At 36.0% G+C, this 19,087-nt stretch overlaps 1 protein-coding gene and 1 pseudogene across 1 annotated transcript in view; both read left to right on the top strand.

The window, feature by feature from the left end:
- TTBK2 (tau tubulin kinase 2) overlaps positions 1 to 19,087 on the top strand; it is a 218,316-nt gene that overhangs the window by 116,035 nt on the left and 83,194 nt on the right. The window lies entirely within an intron of this gene.
- Positions 11,889 to 12,484, top strand: LOC122741643 (annotated as a pseudogene).

Below are 19,087 nucleotides of genomic sequence, written 5' to 3'. Positions count from 1 at the left end.
AGTCTCTGAAGCCACATTTTAACCCAAGGCTTACTGACTCCAGGTCCAGCACTCTGTTATGCCACCTGACTGCCCCTTTTTGTACTTTATTCATAGTTAAGTCTCTCAGGCCTTCGATAAAAGATAAAAATCTTTTCACTCCTATTTTACTCAATTGGGACATGGCTTGTTGATCAGAAGCAAATTAGAAAAAGAGAGATGGGTCAGGAACTGTTATAGGTTGTTAAAAGGAAGACAAAGAAGGAAAACAGATAAACTCTTAAAAAAGCCAAGACTCACAAAGGCATAGGTATCTGAGATCATTCATCAAAGAAATAAATGATCGTATCTATTGTATTAGCATACAGGGTATCTCAAAAGTCTTACTACATTAAGCTTTGGCAGCTTTGCCCACTAAAAAAAGTCTTTTGACTTTTGGGACACCCTCGTATGTTATAATAACATCTTGTTAATCACAGTGAATTTTAAACCTTGAGTCATTAAAACAAGTTCGGGAAATGAGTGATATTTCTTTACGGATATCTAGCCAAAATGGTTAAAATTGGAAAAACCTTTGTGCTTAAGAGGGGATCATCAGCTATTCAGAAACTAGCTGCCCAGCAGGGCTCATTGCCCCAGGGTTTTAGAAAGTGAAGATTAGTTTATCTCCAAGGGCAAATAATGAATTATCTTTTTAAAACTTTTTTTTTCTGTTTTCTGCAATTTTAAACTTTTCTTTCAAACTGCTCTCTTTTCATATGTAGTCAGTCTTCTTCTCAAGTAGCCTCTTATTTCTGTTCTAATAGAGTTCTTTCCAAGTGGTAGGTGCTTTAAGGCTTTTAATGGATGATGCATGACTGGGCACTCTTCACATCTACCACTTTACTTTTGTCTTGATGAAATTAAGTAATTGAATGTCTAACAGCTAAGTAACTGCTTGAAGACCTATTTTGATCAACTCTTAGATCTGCGAACTCTCACAGGCTATTCCTGAGGGTCCTATTGCGTCCTTCCTATTCTAATACCCCCAGAAAGAGGAAAATATAGGCAAGAGTAGAAGTTGGGAATAGTGGACACATGTATATGACAGTCTCTACTGCTTGGGGGGTGTCATTTCATCAGAATAAGACCCAAACAGACCTTCCCTCTTCAACTCTCTGTCTTAGCTACCACAGGGATGAAGTCACACCCATCTTATATTCACTCTGAATAACATTTATTGAGAAATGGGGTTGGTATCTATGTCCTAGCTTGGTCACTTTTGTTTTTGAGTTAAATTAAGTTGCAGTTGCCACTCCTGTGGTGCTTTCCTGTCAACTCCCTTAAGCTTCAGCTTTGCAAATATATTCCCTCTGGAATCCAAACTTTGGTTTCCAGGAAGCTGGCTGGTGTGTCATGAGAATAATGCTACCATATTACTCATTAGCATCATTTATGGTTAGAACTGTGATTGTATCTAAGTATCTTTAAGCCTCCAGATTTTCTTTTTGATTAATGAAAAGTCTTTGTAAATGTTTTCACTCTTATTTATTTTGTTCCACTTTAAGAATTTTGCCTTTAGGAATACAGTACAGGTTCATCAAGGCATCATTCTTATTCCTGCTCCCCCCACCAAAGTAGAAAACATGACATTCTGTTTTATTATTCCTTACTGAAGTGTTTATGCCTGTTGTGAACATTCTCAGGTCAAAATTTTATTGCCACAAATGCTCTAAATCTAGCAATGCCTTTTCTCAAAGCCAAAGAGCACAAAGAATAGATATAATTTTTAAAATAAATGTTTTCTCTCACATTTAGATATATAAGTAGATATTTTTATATAGTTATATAAAGATCTCTATAAATTAATCTATACTTACATATATATCTATAAAGACTCTATTTGTCTATCTAGGTTTGCTAAATACCATTCATACATTTTTTTTATTTGATCCTTATAACAACCCTGTGAGGGAGGTACTGCTATTATCTCCATTTTATAGAGGAGAAAACTGAGACTTACAGGAATTAAGTGATTTCATTCAGCCAGCCAGTAAGAGTTTAAATAAGACTCAAACACAGGGCTTCCTGAATATATAATATTAGTAAAAAGGAAACAAAATCATCCTTACTTATAGACAATATGAGTGAAGAAACTAATTGAAAGTATTAATGGCTTTAATAAACTAGCCAGATACAAAATAAATATACAAAATCATTAGCATTTCTTGACATTATGAGCAAATCCAGGAACACAAAGAGAAATTCCATTTAAAATAACTACAAAAAGTTGCAAAGGGGCAGCTAGATGGCGCAGTGGACAGAGCACCGGTCCTGGAGTCAGAAGTACCTGAGTTCAAATTCGGCCTCAGACATTTAACACTTACTAGCTGTGTGACCCTGGGCAAGTCACTTAACCCCAATTGCCTCACTTAAAAAAAAAAAGTTGCAAAGAATTGGAAATAATGTAGATGCTCATTGATTGGGGAATGATTAGAGAAATGGTAGTATACAAATGCAGTGGAATATTTCTGCTTTGTAAGAATTGTTGAATATGAATACAAAAAGCATAGGCACAAGTGAATGAATGATTGGATGGATGGATAAAATAGCATTTATTGAACACTGTGTGCAAAGCACTGGGCTAAGTGCTTGTGATACAGACAGAAAAGTAAGGCAGTTCCTGCTACCAAGGAGCTCATATTCTAATAAAGACAACACATATAGCAGATTTGAGCAGGGAATCAGATGAAAAGGTCCCAGTGTTATTAGAGTACAATGGCAAAGTGATAGTAATATATCTTCTTTTTTTTTTTTAAATGTATAAGGTATTTTATTTTTTCCGTTACATGTAAAGATAGTTCTCAACTTTTGTTTATACAAGCTTTACAATTTCAGATTTTTCTCCCTCCCTCCCCTCCCCTCCCCCCTCCCCTAGACAGCAGGTAATCTGATATAGGTTATATCTATATATCTCTATACATATATAGATATATACACACACATATATATACACATACTAACATTAATCCTATTTCTGCATTAATCCTGTTACAAGAGAAAAAATCAGAGCAGTGATGCAAAACCTCAAAATAAAAAAAAAAACAACAGCACCCAAAACAAAAGAAATAATATGGTTCAAATCAGCATCTATACCTCCACAGTTCTTTCTTTCTTTTTTTTCTTGGGATTTGGAGATCCTCTTCTATCATGAGTTCCCTGGAACTCTTCTGTACCATTGTATTGGTGAGAAGAATATAGTCCATCACAGTAGGTCAACACTCAATGTTGATGATACTGTGTACAATGTTCTTCTGGTTCTGCTCATCTCACTTATCATCAGCTCACATAAGACCCTCCAGGTTTCTCTGAACTCTTCCTGCTCATCATTTCTTACAGCACAATAGTATTTCATTGTATTCATATACCACAACTTGTCCAGCCATTCCCCAATTGATGGGCATGTAATATATCTTCTTTATTGTTATTTCCCTGATAAAACCAAAACCATATCTGATATTGACTCATTTGACAATGCCAAGGACTTTGGAATCAATTGTTAGACATAGGAGACACTGGCACAGTACCTCTCAGCAGGGCATGCCCCCACCAAAGAAAGTGCTGTGCTTGGGGCAGCTAGGTGGCGCAGTAGATAAAGCACAGGCCCTGGATTCAGGAGGACCTGAGTTCAAATCCGGCCTCAAACACTTAACACTTACTAGTTGTGTGACCCTGGGCAAGTCACTTAACCCCAACTGCCTTACCAAAAAAAAAAAAAAAAAGTGCTTTGCTCAATGAGCAAAACAGAATTGTAGTGACTCCAAGGAAACATGAGATGCACAAATTTGTTGTTCAGTTAATTCTGACTATTTGTGATCCCCCCAGTTGGGATTTTCTTAGCAAAGATACTGGAGTTGTTTGCTATTTCCTTCTCTAGTTCATTTTACAGATGAGGCAACTGAGGCTTGCCCCAGATCATACATCTAGTAAATATATGAGGTCCCATTTGAATCAGGAAAACGAATCTTCCTGACTCCAGACCCAGCACTCTATCCACTGGGCCACCTACCCGCCCTTATTACATGCCTTTGAGGTGCCAAATATTATCATAGACACCAAAGACATATATACAAAAATGAGATGATTCCTGCTTTCAAGATTTTATTATTTTGGGGAGATGAAACACATGTAGGGGAGTAATAGTTTAGGGAATTACAGGGATGGTGAAGTGGATGCATAGGGAAGTTTGTTTTTACTTCCTATCTAGAAGCAATGGTAGTATTAACCTGCTTACTATCCCTAAGGTAAAAAGTGGAAAGCAGAAAGAAGAAAGGGAGTAGGGGAATAGACATAGTACATGGATAGCAAACAGCATGGCAGAGGGCAAACTTTCTGTGGTATATGGGATATGGAATATAGCTTAGGACTAGCTAGATACATCTTTTGTAGTGATGATAGGGTCAAGTGAAGGTTTGGGTGTTGTTGTTTTTAAGAATGGAGAAGATTTAGTCATATTTATAACTCAGAAGAATCCTATAGAGAAGGAGGGTTTGAAAATGAGAAAGATTGGATAATTGCCTGGGCAGACTCCTGGAAGAGACCACAGAGAATGGAATAAAGATCAAAAGTAGCAGAGTTGGCTTTGACAAGAAAAGCCACTTCATCAGAGACTGAAGCCAAAGAAGAGAGAATGAAGTATAATGTTGAAGGGAGAAGTGGAAGCTTATGGCACATGGCCACTGTTTTCTCAGGAAACTATGAGATGAAGTCCTCTACTGAGAGGGAAGAGGGAGGGAGTCAATATGGGAGATTTGGAATAGGGACTGTGAGGAATATGATGGAAAGCCAATTAGGAAGAACTACAAAATATACGAAATATTTGGGGGTCAGTCTTCTTCAAATTGCACAAAATACTTGCTTAGATTAAATTACAAAGTGTTCCATAAAGAAATAACAAACAGCTTTAAATACTTGGATGAATATCAAGTGCTTATGGTTGAGCTGTCCAATATCATAAAAATGACAATACTCCCAAATTGTTAATTTACAGTTTAAATGTGTACCAATTAAACTATCAAAGGGATACTTTACAGAACTCAATAAATAATGTATTAATTTGGAGGAACAAAAGATCTAGACTATCAGGGAAATAATTCAGAAAGATAAGAATTAAGGAGGAATAGCACTTCTACCTCAAAGTAGACTATGAAAGAGCAGCCATCAAAATCATTTGGTCTTGCTTTAAAAATAGAGAAGTAAATTAATGGTACAGACTAGACAAGAGAGAATTCAAAATAATGGATCTCAATAAGCCAATTTTTGACAAACCCCAAAACATAAATTACTTAGGAAAGAGTTCTCTATTTGATCAGTACTGCTGGGAAAACTGAAAAGCATTCTGGCAGAAATTAGGCTTAGACCAATGTCTTACGCTATATCCCACAATAATTTCAAAATGGATATATGACCTGAACATTAAGGATGATACCATAAAAAAATCAAAAAAGAAGCAGATCATATACCTTTCATAGCTATAAGTTGGAGATATATTTTTCCTAGATGCATTCTTTTTTTAAATCATAAAAGCATTTTATTATTTTCCAGTTACATGTAAAGATAGTTTTCAACATTTGTTTTCATAAGATTTTTAGTTCCAAATTTTTCTTCCCCCCTCTCTTCCTTCACTCTTTCCCAAGACAGAAAGCAATCTGAGATAGTTATATATGTACAATCACATTAAACATATTTCTGCTTTAGTCATGTTGTTAAAGAAGGATCAGAACAAAAGGGAAAAACCTCAAGAAAGGAAAAAAAAAGTAGAGACAGAATAGTTCAATCTGCATTGAGACTGCACAGTTCTTTTTTTCAGGATGTGGAGAACATTTTCCACCATGAGTTCTTTGGAATTGTCTTGGATCATTGTATTTCTGAGAAGAGCTAAGTTTATCACAGTTGATCATCACACAGTGTTGTTACTGTGTCCAATGTTCTAGGAGATGTATTCTTGTTTTGTTTTTAGGAGATGTATTCTTAACCAAACAAATGGTAGAGACAGTTATATGTTAAAATTCTGATTACATTAAATTTAAAAGCTTTAGCACAGTACGGGTTTGTACTCTTGAGAAATAGATTCACTGACTGTAAGAATATGCAATTTCACCAATGTGGGTAGAGCACTGACACAGATCTTACCTCCTCTGCAGCATGGTACAAGGTCTTTGAGAGTTGCTGTGTTTGAAAAAACTTATCTCCTGGTAGGCCAATCTGAATGTTGGAATGAAAAAGCATCTATTAAGCATGAACTTTGTGCCAAGTATGGTGCTAAGCTCTGGGAATTCAGATACAAGTAAAACAGTCATACCCTAAGAAGAACTTACCTTCTTTTTTTTTTTTTTAAGTGAGGCAATTGGGGTTAAGTGACTTGCCCAGCGTCACACAGCTAGTAAGTGTTAAGTGTCTGAGGCCAGATTTGAACTCAGGTACTCCTGACTCCAGGGCCAATGCTCTATCCACTGCGCCACCTAGCTGCCCCCAAGAATTTACCTTCTAATGGTGGAAGGTCATCTGATGTGGAGACTCTCTGAACTTAACTGGAGTGGTCTTCAGGTAATAGGCATATATAGTTCATCACTGGGCCCAGGTTCAGATTTTTGAATCATAGATTAAGAGCTAAAAGGGACCTCACAGGTCATCTAATCCAACCCCTCATTTTACCAATAAAGAAACCAAGGTTGAGAAGCTGAGTGACTTTTCCAAGGTTATACAGGTGTAAGTGGTAGTGCCAAGATTTAAATACAAATCCCTTTACCCTCTAAATCCAGTATTCTTTCTACTACACCACTCTGCCCCTATCTTGTTTGTTAGGCCCTGCTGAATCTTATACAATGCAGTTATAACCATTGTGTCTCTGTCATCACTTAAGTGAAGTAGAACTTCAGTGGAGGTAGAGGTTGGCTCTCCACTTACTCAATGTGGCCAGAACAGTGAATGCTCTTGTTCTTCCTTAGGAGCTCATACATCTGCTTCTTCCTTTTGCAGACAAGAGCAAAAGGCTGGGCCTGAACTTCTTTTGGAAACTGGGTATAGATTTGTGGAGATGCCTAGGATCTTGTTATGAATAGTTGCTAGGCCCTTACTTTAATTACATGTCCCTACATTTAAACCTCTAGTTATCTTTAACTTCATACTTTCCCCCTTCATTATGCATATCCTTATTTCTTCAATCAGTCAGTCAATTAGCATTGATTAATTGCCTACTGTGTGCTGTGCTAAATACTGAGGATATAAAGAAAGGCCCCCTCCCTCAAAGAGCTCACAGTCTAATGGAGAAGAGAGACAATATGAAAACAACCATGTACAATTAGATATATCCAGGGATATATTGAAGTTAGTCTCAGAGGAAAGGCTCTAAGATTAAGGAAGACAGGGAAAGGTTTCTTGCAGGAAGCAAGACTTTCTGAGACTTAAAGGAAGCCAGGAAAAATTAGGCAGTAGGGATGAGAAAGGAGAGCATTTCAGGTGTGGGGCACAGCCATTGTGGGGACATCTAGGTGGCACAGTGGATAAAGCACTGGCCCTGGAATCAGGAGGACCTGAGTTCAAATGTGGCCTCAGGTACTTGACACTTACTAACTGTATGACCCTGGGCAAGTCACTTAACCCTCATTGCCCCACAAGGGGGAAAAAAAAGAAATAATAAAAAATTCTAGAAGTCAGAAGATAGAGTCTCATTTGTGCAAGAAACTGAATTTTAGAGTAGGTGAAAAAAAACTATAAAAAGACTAGAAAGGTAAGAAGGGACCAGATTTTATGTCTGAGTTCTTCAAATGTCAGCCCCCCTTCTAGATTCATTTCTCCCAGTTCTTTTGTCTCTCTACAGTCTGATTCCTGTTTTGATCGCCCAGCTAAAACTTTCAATTGTGACGTGTTCAAGAGCACTCAAAAGACCTTTTCTCCATTAACTTTACCTGACATTTTAGTGAAATTTTTACTATTTCAGAGTTGGGAGCTCAGTTTACCTTGTAACTACTTTTTCTTACTGGCACTGAGTGTGTAGGAACTTCTGGCTTCTATCAGAGTATTAGTACATTTCTTTCTCCTATGATTGCATCCATTCTAATCTTGTTTGGTTTTTTGCGGGGCAGTGAGGGTTAAGTGACTTGCCCAAGGCTCACACAGCTAGCAAGTGTTAAGCGTCTGAGGCTGGATTTGAACTCAGGTCCTCCTGAATCCAGGGCCAGGGCTTTATCCACTGCACCACCTAGCTGCCCCCATTACATCCGTTCTTAATGGTTTTAGCTACAATATGTATGTAAATGATTTTCCTCTTTTCCCTTTGATCTTTCTCCTTCAATTTAGTGCCATCACTACAAATGTAGGATATGTCTACCTAAATATTCTGCTTTCATCTCAACTCTTTATAGTACAGTTCAGACTAGAGCCTGTTAAAAGATGCTCCAATCTGGAAAATGTTTCATGAGGATACTCGTGTGTGTGTGTGTGTGTGTGTGTGTGTGTGTGTGTGTGTGTGTGTGTGTGTGAGTGTGTTAGGGTTCTCTAGGCTCACCTTGGCCATTACTATTTTGTGCCAGAACCAGGTAGGGAAACAAGTAAAGGCCTATTTGGACAGCAGGGTATGTCAGTTATCCTGAAACTTTGATCCTGACAATTGCATAAATAGAAGTAACTGTTGTTATATACCTTGAAGGAAAGCCAAAAAGACAGCTTCCATAAATAAAGTGTAAAGCATGTGAGGTGTTGTGGATAGACTTTTTGTGCCAAGTAATGAATAAGACAGCAGTTCTGAAATATTTATGAAGAAGAGTAGACAACATATTTCTCACATACCATTATATGGGGAACTTTCTGAAAATAAAAATCTTCATGAACCTATTAAGTAGATGGAGGAAATTAGAGAGTTCTGAATGAGTAAATATTATTTTTTTAAAAACCCAAACAAACGCCAACTATTAGGAAATAAGTGTTTCCTTGGTATTCAGCAATTTTGTGGGGGAAGAATATTATGTCCTTTAAAAGAAAGAAGTGATAGTGAAGAAAATATAGATTATATAGATCTCTTCTATCTTGTATTTTTCCATTTTGGCCATCCTTCTAATGAGGACACAGAAGCAATACAGTTAAACCATAAAAGGATTATAATTTAGGTTTTTGAATCAAGTAGAAGTAATTGAAAAGGAGTAGAAAATTCTACTAAAACAAATATATTGTCCACCTACTTGAGATTGAGATTAGATGGGTTGTGAAATGATAAATTTTATTTGGTAATATTCATGTAGCTTGTCACATGATAATTAACAAAACCAATGATTGTAAAATAAGAAAATTTTTTGCTGGTTTTTCTTAGTGAATTACTAATGTGTGGGAGGCTGCCATGAAATGTGAGTTGAGGTTTTAAAAAATATGTATTTAGTTAGCAGTCTCTCATTTGGATTCTGAATTAGACATTGTTATGACAGTAGCAAATACTACTGTTGAGTAGAAATCATCTTGTTTTATGCCATGATTGAGATGAGTTCTTCTTCAAGTCCCTCAATAAAGATGTAAAAAGGAAAAAAAGATAGTTCAGCAAAACTAAGCAATGTATCTAAAAAGTCTGATGTTATAGTCAGTGTTCTACACCTATAAGCCTCAGCTTTGCAAAGAGGGAAGAAGTATCTCCTTATAACTCTTCTTTGGGGCCAAGTTGGTCATTGTAATTTCACTGCATTCAGTTTTTGTCTTATTCTTACCATTTATATTGTTGTAGTCATCATATATCTTGCTTTTCTGATTTTCCTTACTTTACTTTGTATCAGTTCATTAAAATCTCATGCTTCTCTGTATTCATAATATTTATCATTTCTTAAAGCACAGTTCAGTTACATTCACCTACTATGATTTTTTTATCCCCTAATTGATAGGTATCTACCTTATTTCTAGTAATTTATTATTATTTCTCCCTCCCCCTCTCAAGCTGCTATAAATACTTTGGTATCTTTGCTTTTACCAAAAAAATTTATAAATATATTTATGTTTTATATAAATATATTTTACATAAATGTGTATTTATATGTAATTTATCTAAATATAAAATAAATATAAATATAAACCATGGTGCATATGGGATCTTTCTTTTTGTTATTGATTTCCCTGGGGTATATGCTATGCAGTGGAATCTCTTAGTCAAAGAATATGGGCATTTTAGTCGCTCAATTTATATAATTCCAAATTGTTTTCCAAAATAGTTATACTATAGTTCTACCAAAAATGGCTTAGTGTATCCATCTTTCTATAATCCCTCCAATACTGACTTTCCATTTTTGTAATTTCTGCCAATATTCTGACTATAAAATAGAAGCTCAGGCATCCATGCTTTCTTAAATCATTCCTTTTGTCAGTGCTAGGTATAGTAGTCTTTTTTTTTTTTTTTTTTTTGGTGGGGCAGTGGGGGTTAAGCGACTTGCCCAGGGTCACACAGCTAGTAAGTGTCAAGTGTCTGAGGCCGGATTTGAATTCAGGTACTCCTGAATCCAGGGCTGGTGCTTTATCCACCGCGCCACCTAGCTGCCCCCTATAGTAGTCTTTTTAAAAAACTCTCCATACAGGAGCTATTTAGGTCTTCTGCTTTTTGTCATTTACACTCCTGATATAGTCATTTCAACAATTATGTGGCAGCAAGTATTCTGATCCCCACTTTATAGGTTCAGAAATTATTGTTCTAAGAATTTAAGTGATTTCTTTAGGTTTATATAGATCGCAGATGACAGAAGTGGGATCACCTTAATCTGTACTTCTCCTGACTCCTCATCCAACAGTCTTTGAACTTTACCATTGACCTCTTCAATAACAGAAGAAAAGATAAATCTAAAAATTGTAGGATTAAATGTAAATGGGCTAAACTCTAACAAAAATTAAAATTATAACAGATTACATTAAAACAGATTCTAACAATAATGTTTATAGAAAGCACATTTAATTCAGAAAATTTAGAGATTAAAATTAAAACATAATCTAAGGTTTCCCATGCCCTCACAAAATTACAAAAAGTGGTGATGACTGATGGTCTCAAAGTAAAACTCAAATTAGAAAACATTAAAGGAACTAAACAAAGAGGTCTTATTCTAAAAGCTTATCTTTTAAAATATGACCATATACATTTAAAATATGTGTGCTTAATTCTGTAATAAAATTTATTTTAAAATATCTCAAAATCTTATAAGAAGAAATTGCTAGAAAATGGGAGGTTTTAACAATTTACTATAAGACTATGATCAATATAATAAAAATATAAATGGATAAGCCATTTTGCTTCTGTGGTCCTGAATTTTCTCATTTATAAAATAAAGATAGTTGGACTAAATGGCCTTCCAAGTCCCTTTTAGCTCTTAGTTTGTGATTCACTGAGTATATGAGTATGTCATTAGATACAGAGAAAGCCTCTATACAGCATCCGTTTATGCCAAACATGTAAAATCCAGACATATAAGGCTCTTTCTTTACTATATAGTTGGATGTATACTCTATAGATTTGGTCTATGATACATATATCTTAGATACTACACATGAAAAATGAACTGGATCTGAAATTAAACAATAAAGAAGGCTATGTTGCATTTGGAAAATCATGCTGCTTTTTCAGTTTGTATTACTTATCCAGCTATTTCAGCTTCTTTCTGAATTTGGTGAAGAGAAAGATATCATTCAGAGATTCATTATTGCTGTCAGGGGTTTAATGATAACATTTTTAAAAGTCTATACCAAAGGAGCCCATTCAAACTGAGCTAGCACCATTTAGCTTGTGGGGTAGTAGACAGCCCCCACTGATCTGTATTCTCAGCCCATATCAGAACCAAAGTGATGGAGGATCTTCCCTCTTGTCCCCATATTCAAGAACTGGCTGGAATTTTCCTGAGTAATATTCAAGCTCAGAAATGCCTTGTATGGATTTGTAGAATCAAATTTGTGTTTTTCTAGACATTGACGAAAGTGAGAATAGTGGGAAATTTCTGTGAAGATATTTCATACTGGATACCAGAAAAGATAGTCTAGATAATCCTCAAGAAGACCTAGTAAAATTAGCACACAATTTGAATAAAATTTTAAAAACAATACCAAAGCAATCAGATTCACAGTCTCATTCTAATGCCTTAAGTTATCACATTGAAAATCCCAGTGGAAAAATACAAGTGTCTTACATGACAGGAAATGATGGTGGTGTATATGTTAGTAGACCAATTTAGAAAGAAGAAGTAAAGGTATTGATAGGAATAATTTGAAATAGTCACAAAGTTATCTTTCTTACATTACTTCTAAGCCGCCTCCAGATAAAGTTATCAAAGCTGGTTACTGTGTTAAACAGGGGGCAGTGATGAAGAATGGGAAGCAAAGATATTTTCAGTTGGATGAAAATACAGTTAACTACATCAAATCTGAACTACAAAAGGAACCTCTCCAGATAATACCACTTAAGAGAAGCAGCACATGGTCACCACATGACCATACAGGCTATGCTGAAACCTCAAGATAAAAATGGCCCTCAGGAAAAGGATATTGAGTCAGTGGATTTGGATGATGCAAACCTTTCACTCAGTGATATGTAATAATGGAAGCATTTGGAGATATGGTTCATTTTTTAAATACTTAATGTCCTTTTTCTCAAAGATGAGAAGAAAGAGAAATGAAGGGGGTAAAATAGATTTAACATAGATTTACATGAACATGTACTCATAATCTGTTTTCATATAATTTAGTAATCTAGAGCAGTGGTGTCAGAGTTCAACAGAAAGAGGGGGGCACTATGTTTGAAAATGTAATATTATTTATGTTTCATTGTATTTTTATTTATTTTGATAAATATTTCTCGGTTACATTTTAATCTGGTTTAAGCTATACTCAAGAATGTTGGGCTACATGTGGCCTATGAGCCATATATTTGACTCCCCTTATCTAGAGAATAGCCAAACTAAAACCAATCTCTTAAAATACTAAGAATGTGTTTTGTTATCAGTGATCTAAATTCAATTCAATAAACATTAATCGAGCATCTATTAAGAAATAAAAATGTTTTACCTCCTAGACTGAATAATAAAACATTTTTGTTCATCACTTTTAGAAAATTTGACAGTTTCTTACTTAGGAAATTAAAAATATTCACCATTGGGGAAATTATGTCGGTCTTGGGTTGTTTTTTTCTGAAGGTTGATGTGACTTTCTGTTAAGTATTTGATATGCCTACCTTTTGATTCATCAGTATCATCTATTAAAAATTTACAAAGCCAAGATACCATTTTCATCTTATGTCTGTTCCTACTAAATTTTCATTAGAGTGTTGGCTATCTTGAAATTAAACTGTTTTTATGCACTGGTTCTTAAGATGAATGGTAATTTTAGCCTATCAAATATTATTGGAACATCTATATAAGGATTTTAGTTGGTTTGGAATAAGGGGAAAATGGGAACTCAAACTACATCATAGAAATCCGAACTAAATATATTTGGTATAATGTATTACATGAGATGTTGCTTTGTTCAGTGATGATTTGACATTATTGATTTTTTAAATCAGTGTATTGTAAATAGTTCTGTTTCTATATTTAGATAATTGGAAGGCCTCAGTCTTTTGGGGGGGGGGCAGGGCAATGAGGGTTAAGTGACTTGCCCAAGGTCATACAGCTAGTAAGTGTCAAATATCTGAGGTTGGATTTGAACTCAGGTCCTCCTGAATCCAGAGCTAATGCTTTATCCACTGCATCACCTAGCTGCCTCCAGACCTCAATCTTATTTTGTATGTAAGGACATAGTTGATGAACTTAGTCATTCATTTGTGGCTTGTAACTTTCATCATCGATAATATTAAAGTGCAACTTCTGGATCATGTGATTAACAAGATAACAAACTAGACATTTTATCTGATTCCTGTAGCCTTTCAGACCTCTCCAAAACAGAAATTATATGCCAAAGATAAAGCAACTTTAGCTGTTTCCAGTCTAGGACCCCTACAATCTAAAAGAAGGTTAAAAAACAAAACCCAGGAACTGACACTCACTTAGCTTCCCTCCCCCACTTCCCATACTACACTAACAGACCCCAAAACATGACACAAGCTTACATCAAAACCTATTCCTGGTTCCACTTCCTTCTTTCCAGTGCTGTGGAGACCCTGGCTGTGGAAGTATGCTTGGACCTTGATAGCCCTTGAAGAGGGAAAGTCTGTCAGGGGCTACAACCTGGAAGGACCAGTGCTGCAAAGTACTGTAGGGGTAAATGCTCTGAACTGCCTGTGCCATGCCAGAGAACTGAGAAACAGAGGGATTGTGACAGGTCACCATGGATGTGGGGGTCTGTGTAATGCCCTACCAAGCCTGAAGGATGGCTCACGGCACCCAGCTGGGGCCAGCTCCCACCCTTCAAGTCAGTTGTGACAGAGACCTAGGCTAGTGAACTGTGAATTGCCCGGCATGGGAGGAGGATGAGGCACTTGAAGATCCAACCCCCAAGGAAACTACAATCAGAGGCAAAGGAACCGGGAAATTAATGATAAGGAAACTAAAGGGGGAAAATGATTGAAAGTACCAAAGATTTCAGGAAGAAATCTCAAAGGCCTTGAACATAAACAGATAATTCAAAAGGAAAAACAATAACAATAGGATATATAACCTTCAAATCTCATAAATGAGTTGAGGCATCTTTGAATAAACATTGCAAAATAAAGGACAATCCAATACTTGAAAAGAAAGAGGATCCTGTGGAATTTGAAGAGAACATAGAAGCACAACATGCTGCTCCTGAGTGGCTTAAAAGGGAAATTAGATTTGTGAGAGCAGAATTTATGTCCTGCACAGCAAAAATAATGAGCAGAATAGAAAAACTGGAATCTGTGATGGCAAGCCTCACCAAAGAAACAAGGGAGAGAACAATACATTGGGGATACAAATACACAGAATTGAAGGACAACATAGAACAAGAGAAGCAAAAACCAATAACATTTAAAAAAATATGTTCGCTGAATAGTGAGCTGAATATACTGATCTTGAAGAAAGGGTATATAAAGGCAACTTTAGATCATAGGTATCCCAGAAGAACATGGAGGGACCACAAAAGTCTAACAGAAAGATAAACAAAAGTAAAAATATGGAAGTAAAATTTTGGGAGAAACTAGAGTTAAAAAGACTTATAGCATCTTCTAAATGGCACAGCAAAAGAATATATGTATTTCTTTGCACCACATGGAATTTTTATAGAAATTGACCACAAGGGGGCGGCTAGATAGCACAGTGGATAAAGCACCGGCCCTGGATTCAGGAGTACCTGAGTTCAAATCCGGCCTCAAACACTTGACACTTACTAGCTGTGTGACCCTGGGCAAGTCACTTAACCCCCATTGCCCCACCAAAAAAAAAAAAAAAAAGAAAGAAATTGACCACAAAGATAATTGCAAATGTAAAAATATATGAATAATAAATATATCATTTACAGACCATAGTGCAATAAGAATAGAATCAAAAGTTACAGAACCAAATGGTAACATAACAATGAAATCTTAAATAATGAGTGGGTCAGAGGACAAATGATAGAATAAATAACTGTGTTAAAGGGAATTATAATGATGAAACAACATACCAGGATTTCTGGGATTCAGGCAAAGTAGTCCTTGAGGGAAAATCATATCCTTGTAACCATACATTAACAACATAGAAAAAGAATGGATTAATGAACTTTATATCTTTTAAAATTAAAAAAATTAACAAATGAACAAAAAACAAGCACAGAAGAGGTAATATTTTAAAATAAAGGGGAAATAGGTAAATTGGAAACAAAAACAGAAATGATAAATAAAACCAAAAACTCGTTCTTTTAAAAAAGACTAATAAAATTGATAAATCTTTAATATGATTTTAAAAAGAGAACAGAAAACCAAGTCAATAACAAGTGAGCAAGGTGAAATCACAGTAAAATCATAATAAAAAAGAATATTTAGAACATACTATAGACAGTTATATGCTAATAAAACTGAGAACACAAAAGAAATAAAGGAATACTTTAAAAAATATAAAATACCCACAGTATTGTAAATTCAGATAGAGATCTTAAACAACTTAATCTCAGACCAGGAAATAGATCCAGCTGTAAAGGAAGTATCAGCAAAAAATTCCAGGTCTTGGTGGATTCACAAAAGAATTCTATCTATCCTTTAATAGTTAATACCCATACTTCTCAAATTTATTCTCAAAGACTGAGAAAGAAAGAACCATGTCAGAATCCTTTTATGAGGCATATACAGTCCTAATACCTAAATCAGGGAAAGATAAAACATGGAAAGAAAAACTATAAGCCAATATCATTAATGAACATTGACTCAGACATTTTAAACAAAGTCCTATCAGTTCAAAAAATCATTTATTATGATCAAATGGTATTTATGCTAGGGAAGCACGAGGATGGCTCAACATTAGAAAAACAATCAACCTAATCCTATTAAAAACCAAAGCGTCCAAACCCACATGATCATTTCAGTAGGTTCAGAAAAAGCCTTTGACGAAGTAGAACATGCGTTTACTCTCTATAGCTATAGAGGGACCTTTAGAAAATATATCATAAAAGCATCCTTCTAAAACCAAAAGCAAATATATACAATGGGGGTACTTTTTACAGTAAATATAGGAGTAAAGCAGGGATGCTTGCTTTCCCACTATTATTTGATATAGTTCTGGAAATACTAGTAATAGCAATAAGAAAGGAGAGAAGTAAAAATATAGCAAGGTAAAGAGAGAAAACTAACCCTATTTGCTTATGACATGATGGTTTACTTGGAAAACCCTAGAGAATTAAGAAAGATACCAAGACAATTAATAGATTTGGCAAAGTTGCATGCTACAAAATAAATCCTCAAAAATCAATAGAATTTCTCTATAATAATAATAAAACATAAAAGATGATAATATAAAGGGAGATCCCATTCCAACTAACTACAAAATGTGTAGAATATCTGGGGATTGACCTCCCAAAGTACACAAAAGACTTGTATACACTCAATTACAAAGGGCTCCTTGAAGAATTAAAGAATAAACTAAATACCCAGAGGAATATTCAGTGCTCATAATTAGACCATGCTGATATAATAAAAATGACAATACTACCAAAATTAGTTTATACTTCAAATGCTATAAAAAATGAAATTACAGAGGGGATACTTTACAGAATTTGAAAACAAAAGATTTAGAATATCAAAGGATATCTCAAAAAGAACAAAGTACAAAAGGGGAGTAGTACTTCCAGACCTTACTCTATATTATAAAACAGTAGTCCAAAAAACCTGGTATTGGTTAAAGAATTGAGAGATAGATCAATGAAATAGACTAGACAGGGGGCAGCTAGATGGCGCAGTGGTTAAAGCACCGGCCCTGGATTCAGGAGTACCTGAGTTCAAATCCGGCCTCAGACACTTGACACTTACTAGCTGTGTGACCCTGGGCAAGTCACTTAACCCCCATTGCCTAAAAAAAAGAAAAAAAAAGAAATAGACTAGACAGGAGATTCAGAAACAATAGAACTTAATAACCTACTGCTTGACAAATTAATAAATATAAATTACCTGTGGAAAAACTCCCTATCTGATTTAAAAAAAAAAAAACTGTTGGGAAAACTGAAAAACAATGTGTCAAATTCACTCCATTGGTGACTGGGAAAGCATGAGAGCAAACCTTCTGTCATGATTGACTTAAAATACTGATGAACTTCTCCAGGCTACCAAATTTTGCCATAATTTTCCACAAGCCTTCACAACTGATGGTATTGTGAGGGCCGAAATTTGATATATGGAGTGTTATTTGGGTGACTCGCCTTAAGTTTAACCCTCCCCTCTGAACTGCCCTTTTTAGATATTTCTCCCAGGCCAATAAGAAAGGAGCCTCTAAGCTTTAGTTCACAAAAGGATCAGATTTTATTACTTGGGAATTAACTAAACAACAAAGGTGAAACTAATAAAAATCAAAGATAAGGAAATAGGAAAATAGAAATACAGATAGATATTCTTAACTCTAAGCTTAACCTATTCACTGCCCAGACTGTTCCCAGTTAAGCTAGTTCAAAGGAATTTAGGGTTTTCCGTAATTAACTCACCAACCCCTGGGACAGTCTTCAGTTGCCCACCAGAACAGCAGCTGCCCAAGACAGAGCAAGAACACGTGCTGCCAGAACAGCGGTCGCCTGAGACAGAGAGCAAGCATGCACTGCCAGTACAAGGGCCAAGAAGGAAAAGACCAAGTTCCGGAAGCAGCCTGCCTCCCTTCAGGGAGCATTCAATCTCTCCTCCCCCAAAAGGGGAGGTCCTTCAAAAGCTGCCTTTCTGAGCTCAGTAGCATATGTAACCTCAGGGTGGGCCAGGTGTGACCCCTCCCAAATGAGTTACCTAAAAACGGGAATATTAATCTTTACCACAAATAATTTTTACCACAGTATCAAAGGCCTTGATTAGATCAATGAACATTATATGTCCCTCTGTTCTGCTCCTGGCATTTCTACTGGAGTTGTCAGAGCAAACACCATACCAACTGTTCCTTGGTCATTTCTGAAGCCACACTGGTTCTTGGATAGATGACCATCTTCCATGTGAAAGATCAGCCTATTAAGGAGAGGTCTAGCAAAAATCTTGCTAGCAGTGGCTAAGAGAGAAACCCCCTTGCAATTGTCACAACACAACCTATTTCCTTTTCCTTTATAGAGATTGACAGTGGAGGCATCCTTGAACTCCTAGGGGATAACCTCTTCTTGCCATATAGCTCAGAAGATTCCAGTCAGCTTTTGCATGTGCAGTGGACTCCATGCCTCATAAATCTCAGCTGGAATAGAATCATAACCAGGGACTTTGCCCCACAAGAGGAGCCTAATGACATTCAAAACCTCTTCTTCAATTGGAGGTTGGCTAGAGAGGGATTGACCATTGATACATTGGAGGTCAGTAGCTGTAGTATTGGTTAATGATCATCTGTTGAAAACACTATGAGGGGGCAGCTAGGTGGTGCAGTGGCTAAAACACCAGCCTTGGATTCAGGAGCACCTGAATTCAAATCAGACCTCAAACACTTGACACTTACTAGCTGTGTGACCCTGGGCAAGTCACTTAACCCTCATT

Source organism: Dromiciops gliroides, chromosome 2, assembly GCF_019393635.1.
Source record: "Dromiciops gliroides isolate mDroGli1 chromosome 2, mDroGli1.pri, whole genome shotgun sequence".
Classification (NCBI taxonomy): Eukaryota; Metazoa; Chordata; class Mammalia; order Microbiotheria; family Microbiotheriidae; genus Dromiciops; species Dromiciops gliroides.
The sequence above is the reverse complement of the archived record's forward strand: the minus strand, read 5'-3'. Positions and strand labels throughout refer to the sequence as shown.